The sequence below is a fragment of the Saccopteryx leptura genome, chromosome 5, assembly GCF_036850995.1.
Source record: "Saccopteryx leptura isolate mSacLep1 chromosome 5, mSacLep1_pri_phased_curated, whole genome shotgun sequence".
Classification (NCBI taxonomy): Eukaryota; Metazoa; Chordata; class Mammalia; order Chiroptera; family Emballonuridae; genus Saccopteryx; species Saccopteryx leptura.
This window is the reverse complement of record NC_089507.1, coordinates 130,162,042-130,170,630: the sequence shown is the minus strand read 5'-3', so window position 1 is coordinate 130,170,630 and position 8,589 is coordinate 130,162,042. Positions and strand designations below refer to the sequence as shown.

Here is an 8,589-nt window from a genome sequence, read left to right as displayed (position 1 = left end):
AGTGATAGGAGTAAGCATGCCACGAGTGAGGGGGCCAAGGTCAGGGGTCTGGATGGGCATGGAGGAGTCCCACCTCTACAGAAAGTGGGATGGGAAGCTTACAGAGTTCTGAGAAGCATTGCCTGGGGATAGGGAAACAGGATTGAAAGACATGGGGGTGTCGGGAGACTTTCCATCATATAACTTGGTGACGTGGGAAGGAGTTCGTGATTGAGGAAAAGTGTGAAGAAGGGACCTGAATGGAAGAGAGAGATCACAGGACGAGAGCAAAGTCATAAAGAATCCCCCAGTGATGCCATAGTATTACTCCTGTAATTCCATTTGTAGAGAAATTTGCTCTTCATCGTTGATAACCCACTGAACAGTGTTCATAACTCTTTGTCATTATAGCCATGGGGGCCTTTTGACGTCAATGAAAGACACACGTTGAATGTGATTGTAAAGAGAAATGACCATTAGTGTGTCCCCTCTGGTAATCCACAGATGGTAAGTGTCGTTGCCTTTTCACAAAAGGTAATTCTGTGGAATGCTTTTTCAAGGACATGCAGGAGATTTTGCTACAGTTGGCCTAAGTTGGCAGAAGGGACAGAAGACAGAGATGAGATGAGTAGAGTAGACCCAGGCAAGCAGGTGAAGAGTAACAAAGCACTCACAGGGTGCCAGGGAGTCAGAGGAGCTACTAGAAAAATAAGCAAATTCAGAATTAGGAACAGGGCCATACCCCTGAGCAGGGATGGTCGTCCCAAGTCCTGCTTCTGAGTTCACTGTGTGTCTGCGACATTCCCATGCTTGGGGCTGGAGTGGCCAGGTGGGAAGGTGACCCTGATGCTCCCCACGTGTCCTTGGCTGCAGTGTGAGGCACAGCTTTGCAAGGTATACCCAGATCACCCAGGGTGATGACTCTCTCCTGCTTTCCTCTGACAAAGACCCTGACCATTGTTCTTGTGGGGAGGAGCAGGACTGGGAAGAGTGCCACTGGCAACACCATCCTTGGGAGGCCAGAATTTCTCTCTCAGCTCCGAGCCCAACCAGTCACCAAGGAGGTCCAGGACAGCAGGAGGATGGTAGATGAGCAGGATGTTGTGGTGGTGGACACTCCTGAGCTCCGCCTGATGTTTGGTGCAGAAGGGGACCCATCCCAGTGAGAGATGTTCCGAAACTGTGTGTCCAACTGTGAAAGGAACACAGTTCTGATCCTGGTGCTCCAGCTGGGACAGTTCACTCAGCAGGATGAAGAGGTGGTGGAGATATGGGAGAGCACCTTCGGAGATCATGTTACGGAATCCATGACTGTGCTTTTTACCGGGAAGAAAAACCTGGGGGCGGGGACCTGAAAGATTACTGCAGTAACACAGATAGCTAAATTCTTAGGAAGATAATTAAAAAGTGTGTGTGTGTGTGTGTGTGGGGGGCGAGTTTGTGCTTTTAATAACAAAGAAACTGGCTTAGCCAGCAAACAAACCAGGTAACAGACCTTTTGGAAATGGCCAAAGAGCTGATAGGTAACTGTGATGGGCACGGATACTTCTGTACACAGAAGACAGCCAGCAAAAGAGCAAAAGATGCCCAGGAAAAGAAATCTCACAGAATTCTCAAGCATTTAAAAGGTGCCCCAAACAGGATATATCAGTTGCTTAAGAGCCCCTTCTAGAAATCAGAAGGTTGTGGGTTTGATTCCCAGTCAGGGTACACACAAGAAGCAACCAAAGAATGCACAACTGAATGGGAAAATAAATGAATGCTTCCCTTCCCCCTCCCCTCTCTCTCCCTTCTTCTGTCAGTCTCTCTTAAAAAAAGATCCATAGCCCTGGCTGGTTGGCTCAGTGGTAGAGCGTCGGCCTGGTGTGCGGGGGACCCGGGTTCGATTCCTGGCCAGGGCACATAGGAGAAGCGCCCATTTGCTTCTCCACCCCCCCCTCCTTCCTCTCTGTCTCTCTCTTCCCCTCCCGCAGCCAAAGCTCCATTGGAGCAAAGATGGCCCGGGCGCTGGGGATGGCTCCTTGGCCTCTGCCCCAGGTGCTAGAGTGGCTCTGGTCGCGGCAAAGCAACGCCCCAGAGGGGCAGAGCATCGCCCCCTGGTGGGCAGAGCGTCGCCCCGCCCCTGGTGGCTGTGCTGGGTGGATCCCGGTTGGGCGCATGCGGGAGTCTGTCTGACTGTCTCTCCCGTTTCCAGCTTCAGGAAAAAAAAAAAAAATCCATAAAAATTAATTCCTGGTGGGATAGCTTGGTTGGTTGAAGTGTCATCCCAGAGTCAGAGGTTGCTGGTTTGATTCTTCAATCAGGGCACATACAGGAGCAGCTAGATGTTCATCTCTCTCCCTCCCTGCCTCTCTCTTAAGAAAGAAAAAGAGAAAAAGAAATTTAAAAGATATAGTTTTATCCTAACCTAGAGGGTGTCTGCCCCTGGCCAGGTTGCTGCTCTCAGAATTTTCCTGGAGGCTAAATGACACCAGGTGTAGCTGATCACGCCCACAGGGTTAGCTCCCCTCCCTGGTGGGTGGGGCCGGCCCAGGGTGCGCAGAGACTGAAGCTGTCCATTCTTGAGTAGGTCGTCAGTACTCTAAGTGGAAAAGGAGTGAATGGGTGTTGGAACCAGGGTACAGATGTGGGGTGGTGAGACATTTTCCACTCTGGTTCAATGAAGGAGACTGGCTTCAGCAATGGGTAGAAAAAAAGGGGGGAAATGGCCATTTCCCCTTACTTTCCCATCCTTCAGTGACAGTCTCCTGTATGCCTTCCCAGCTCAGGAAAGTCCCAATTCAGACTTAGAATTTGACCTTGGAGGGCCATTAGGTAGGCCTTTCCCCAGATTCTGATGGCGTGTAGGGAGTCATGGCACTCCTGACAGGGAGAAGAAGATATCTCTGTTACCTTTCCATGCTCAGTTCTAGCTTCATTTCATTATGGTCCGAAAATACATTCCCTAGGATTTCAATCCTTTGGGGGTATTATAGAATTCTTCTAGATCCTAGCTCATTTTCTATGTAGCTGTTCTGTCCATTGTTGGGGGGGAGGGCAGTGAAGTCTCTATAATTGTGGGTTTGTCTATTCTTTCAGTTGTCAGTTTCTGCTTCACATATTTTGCATCTCTGTTGTTTGGGGAAATACATTTAGCATTGCTTTGTGTGGAGTGACCTTTTTCTTTTTTCTTTAATCACTATAAATGTTCCTCTCTGCGTCTGGCAATTTTCTTTGTTCTGAAGACTTATTTGCTATCAATACACCATTCCTTCTTCCTTTTGTATAATTAACATTTGCACAGTTTATTTTTTTCTATTCTTTAATTTTCAGTCCATTTCTAACATTATATCTGAGAGGATTTTTTTGTAAGCAACATATATTTGGGTCATGTGTTATAATCTACTCTGCCGATCTCTGTTAATTACTGTATAGATAATAAATGCACTGTCCTTCCTAATGTGTCCTGGATTGCAGCCTTAGTGGGGTGTGCCTGTCCCCTGGGACCCCTGGGTGCTCCTTTCTGCATTCCCACCAGTTCAATCACTGTCCCTTGGGGACTCTTTGGGCTCCATTGCTCCCCAACCAGAGAGCGAGAATAAAACGTTTCATAACTCACACTGGACACTTCGCTGCTCTTCTTCCTCATTTATTTTCACCAGTAGCCATCCCCTTTCTCAACAAAGTGACAATGGTAGAGCACTTTCTTCCTTTCAACAGGTTAGTGACAAGTGGACAAGCCCCAAATCAAGATTCCCTACCAGTGCCTCTGCTGGGCTCTGTGTACAACCCTTGAACCAAAATGACCTTGGCCATGGAGGAAATGTGAAGTCTCAGCATTTAGCATTGTCTTTCCCTGTCTGTGTTTTCAATGGTTTCCAGGCTGGGCTGTGGGCCTCCGTCTCCAGTAGGAGCTCAGCTCTTGCAAATTATGTCTCCCTTTTATGTGTCTCTTTAGTGATGTGAAGGCAACAGTGACCAGGGACTTTGTCTGTGAAGGCACTGGGCAGAGGATAGTGTAGGGAAAAGATCTGGAATTACCCAGCAGTGTCGGAGGTGAGCCTGAGTTTGTGTGTGAGGGTGAAGACGCTGGGGAGGGAGCACATGTGGGCAGAGACAGCAGCCAGCTAACCTGGTTCATTTCACCTGGACCAGAGGGCGGCCTCTCCCAGGTCTGCGCGGTACAGAAGGGATGACTCTGCCCCACCAGCGTATCATCAGTTCTCAGCCCACGAAGACCTGTTTGCCCTTTGAGATGGAAATAAAAATTTCCAAACTTCTTATTTATTATTATTATTATTATTATTTACCTCTGAGTTGAAAAGCATATCCTCACCCTATGCGTGTGTCAGCCAGTGAGCAAACTCCTCTTTGGGAGTAGACATTCTGCAGGGTCTCAATGGCTCCTAGAGAGTGGAGTCTCTAGTTCAAGTTTCCTTGGACTTGAAGAAGCTTGCATTCAAGCTGGTAAGGCGTCTGAATGGGGTCACTGGGGGAGACATCCCTGTGGGGACAGATATACAGTTCCTCAGTGTCTTCTCCTCTTACGGGTGCACTCCCCAATGTGTGCGTGCGTGCGTGTGTGCGTGCGTGCGTGTGTGCGTGCATGCCTGTGTGTGTGTGTGTGTGTCTGCACTTGGGTGCGTGGTGTTTGCAGGCGGGGTTAGGAATGACAAGCAGAGTCTTTGTTCAGTGGGCACAGAAGGCAGATGAACAAACATCAAGTATTGACTTCCATTAACACAAAGTGTATATTCAATGCGTTTATTCATTAAATTCAGATTCAAACGAAACCAATGGGTATGGGCTGAGGGTTTGTGTGGGTTCTCGCCCTTGTCCCGTGGGAGACCAGGGATGATTCAATGACGGAATGGCAGCCTGAGGTCAGTGGAAAACAGGCGACAGCAACACTTGTTTGGCTTCGGCAAGAGTCCAGCTTAGGGAGGAACAGGTCACACAGGCAGGTTTTGGGAGATGGGACCTGACAGGATTTTGTCGCTGGTAGATACTGCCAGGTGAGGGACACAGGACTCCTGCGCGCCCTGGAGGCACAGACACTAGGGATTATTATCAGTTGAGGGGTCAACGTCCTATTGCAGTCTGTCACTGTAGGTAGATCCACGCCAGTTATCTGGCGAACAGCCAGTAAAGCACGACCAGGACGCTCAGTACTCCGGCCACTCATAGCTTCCTGGCCTTCACCCACGCGCACAGCTGGCCCAGCAGCCGGCGCCCCGGCAGCTCCCGCTCGCTGTGCTTTAGGCTCTCGGCCACCCGCCGCCGCCGCTCTTCGGGGTCCGCGCCGGCCAGCTCCTGTGCCAGGCGGTAATAGCAGTTGGAGTTGGGGGCGCCCGCGTGGTCCCGCACTAGGCGCTCCACCACCAGCAGCAGCTCCTGCACCTGCGCCTCTTGCCCCCGCCAGCTGCCCGATTGTCGAAGCCGCACACGCGGCCTCCGCACTCGGCCACCAGCGTCCACAACGCGCGGTTGTCCGTTTCGCGCACGTACTCCTGCAGCGAGTCCCCCGCCAGGTCCTCTTTGCGCGTAAACAGCACGACGGTGCGCGCCACCACGTCGTCCCGAACAGCGCCTTCAGCGCGCTCACGGCCTGCCGATCCTGCGCCGTGAAGCGGCCCAGCTGAGTCACCAAGGGCAGCGCGTGAGGTCCAGGCGCCGACAGCAGGTAGCAGCGCGTCCGCTCCTCCTACCCTGGGTCTGTCTTGGGGACTAGGGAGCTGAAAAGATCCGGGGTGTCCATCACCTCCACGTGCCACTGGCGCCACCTGCAGTTCCCTATCTCGCAAGTTCTGGTCACCGAAGTGGCTCCGAGTCTGGAGAGGAAGCGCCTGTGACCCAGAATGCTGTTTCCAGTGGCGCTCTTCCCTGCTCCTGTCCTCCCCACTAGGAGGAGTCTCAGCTGGGACTCCTGCAGGGCGAGCATGGACTCTTCAGAACCTGGAGAACAAGTGATCAGTGAGCTTTCAAACCTTGAAGCAACTTACCCTGGTTACCTGCGCGTTCCAGAGCCCTTTGAACAGAGAACAATAGTGCTTCAGCTCTGCTTTCCAACCAAACCCTACTGAGGTCATTGGTCAGAGCTTTCTGAAGTGTGGGGGATCTTCACCAGCTATTACTGTCACCTCTAGCGTCACCACGTGCACCTCTAGATGCTCAACACCTGGTGGGCATTTCTCCAGAGGATGCCCCTTTATTATCCCAGGAATGATTCACCTGCCTTGTTCTGATCATTCACATTACAGAGAGCTGTCCTTACTTAACAGCTTCAGTGGTATCTGCCATGCTACTCCCACATTCCAGCCTGAGGAAGCAGGGCAAGAGGGGCAGTAGATTGGGGGTGAAGGGCTCTCTGAGTCCCAGAGACCCTGGCCTTGACTCCCAGCCCCATTATCAGCCAGCTGTGCCACCTTGGAGATTGCTTATTTAAGTGTAAAGCCTTTGTGCAAAAGTGGGAATAACAGTATAGAGTTGTTTCTCCTGGGGTTGTTGAGTGGATTAGATGAGATCACCTCTTTTCTTCTCCCTTGTCCCTCTCTCTCCCACCTGCTCCCTCCCCTCCCTCTTAAACCTGCTGTCTGCTAATAAGACACCCGGTTAACCTTCCATCCTGGTTCTCAAACTTTCTACCTGGTGTCACATTCCCTTTAGTGCAGGGGTCAGGAACCTATGGCTCGTGAGCCAGATATGGCTCTTTTGATGGCTGCATCTGGCTCGCAGACAAATCTTTAATAAAAAAATAATAACATTAAAAATATAAAACATTCTTATGTATTGCAATCCATTCATTTCCTACCGCTCATGTTCATGGTTGCGGGTGGCTGGAGCCAATCACAGCTGTCCTCCGGGACAACAACAAATTTTTATTGGATAATGCATAATGTACATGGGTTGTTATATGGCTCTCACAGAATTACATTTTAAAATACGTGGCGTTCATGGCTCTCTCAGCCAAAAAGATTCCCGACCCCTGCTTTAGTGCATGATCTGATATTCTCTACATTCTCTTCTGTGGTGTTGAGAGTGGGTTTATTATCCTCATTTTATACTTTGGGAATGGAGGCGCAGGCTTGTCAAAGAAGTTAATATCTCCCAGCTGGGCAAGGGCAGAGATCCCGTTAAATTGCACATCTCAGGGCTCCTGATGTTTCAGCCCAGACACTTTAGAGACCCCTTTGGGTCTTGTCTGTTCAGTCCAGAGTTTGCCCACCCCCCTCACTACCCAGAGCTCACACCTCGGGGCAAGTATGCGGTGCGAGCTGTGTTCTTACTATAGGCGCTTTCTTCATCTCTCGCCATCTTCCGTCCTCCCATGCTCACCTGAAAGAGCCTGCATCCTCCCATGCTCACCTGAAAGAGCCTGCGTACAATTCGTTCATTCATTCATTCATTCATTCATTCATTCATTCATTCATTCCTCACATAGGTCTCACCACCTATAGTGTGTCTGGCTAAATCCAAAGAGCCGGTGACACCCGAGTGACAAAGTTGTGGTTCCTGCTCCCCTTGAGCATCAGAATTGAGGGAAGAACATTGGAAGGGTCTGGGCTGGGGGAGCATTGATGCTGTGAGTGGGTTTGGGGAGATCGGTTTTGTCTTTTTAGGAATGAGACTCGAAAAAAGCAGAGAGGAGACAATGACACTTATTCTGTGACAGTGAGGAAGCTTCAGAAGCTAATTATCCCAGGTGATTCTATGTTGGTGACCAAAACTATACCTACTAAGTTTTCCCAGGACATTCAGCAGCCGGGGGAGACTTGGGGGAGCTGTGAGAACCAGAACACTTGCTCAGCGATCTAGAGGACCACTTAGGGTCACTATCCTGGGAGACAAGCAAGAAGAGATCTGGAATGTCGGTTTTGGAAGTTGGAAAAGAAACGCATGTCCCAGGTGATGTGCAGAGACTCAGACTCTGCTCCTGGAAGCCACATCACTGTCCTGTCCCAGTGTGTCTGATATGGTAGGTGTGCTGGGGAGGCTGGGACACCACCTCCTGCTCCTGACGTCCCACCCCCAGAGCTGTAGCTTCCCAAAGCAATGGTTCCCCCCAACCAGTCATCACTTCATGCAGTCGGACAGTCTGTGCTCCCTGAAACCTGAACACAGTGCACAGCGTCCTCAGTCTGCCTCCCCAGGCTCAGGACAGTGACCCCCCCACACACACACACACTCAGATGCTCCCCAGAGAGCAGACTCCAGGCCTTTCCCTGCCATCTCGTGCTCCCACATCTGTGATGAGTCAGCCTCCCTGACATCCTGTTCTATTCCTGCCTGTGCTTCACCTTCCATTCCAGATTCCACCCCTTCATGTCGTCCACCTGGGTACCGTAGGTGACTGTTCTGTGCTGTTGGCACCACACAAGGTACTTCCAGGGAGAGGTGGGCTGAATACCTTCTCTCTGGCCAGAGGGCTTAGATGAAAGGCTGGCCTTGTCCTCAGTCCAACGTGTTTGTGTCTTTGCAGGAACTTGCCTGCCTCTGTCCCCAAGCCTCCAGTAATGTTCATGCCTGCCCCTGGACCTTATGTGATTAGTTGTTTGTGTGTAGAAATCAACACATGCCTATGACCAACACCAGAGCAGAAATGGAGAAAAAGTAACATCTTCAGAGCAAGGA

General features: G+C 50.7%; 1 pseudogene; it reads right to left on the bottom strand.

Moving 5' to 3' along the window:
- Nucleotides 1–4,777: 4,777 nt before the first annotated feature.
- LOC136406264 (GTPase IMAP family member 1-like) lies at nucleotides 4,778–6,113 on the bottom strand (annotated as a pseudogene).
- Nucleotides 6,114–8,589: the final 2,476 nt, after the last annotated feature.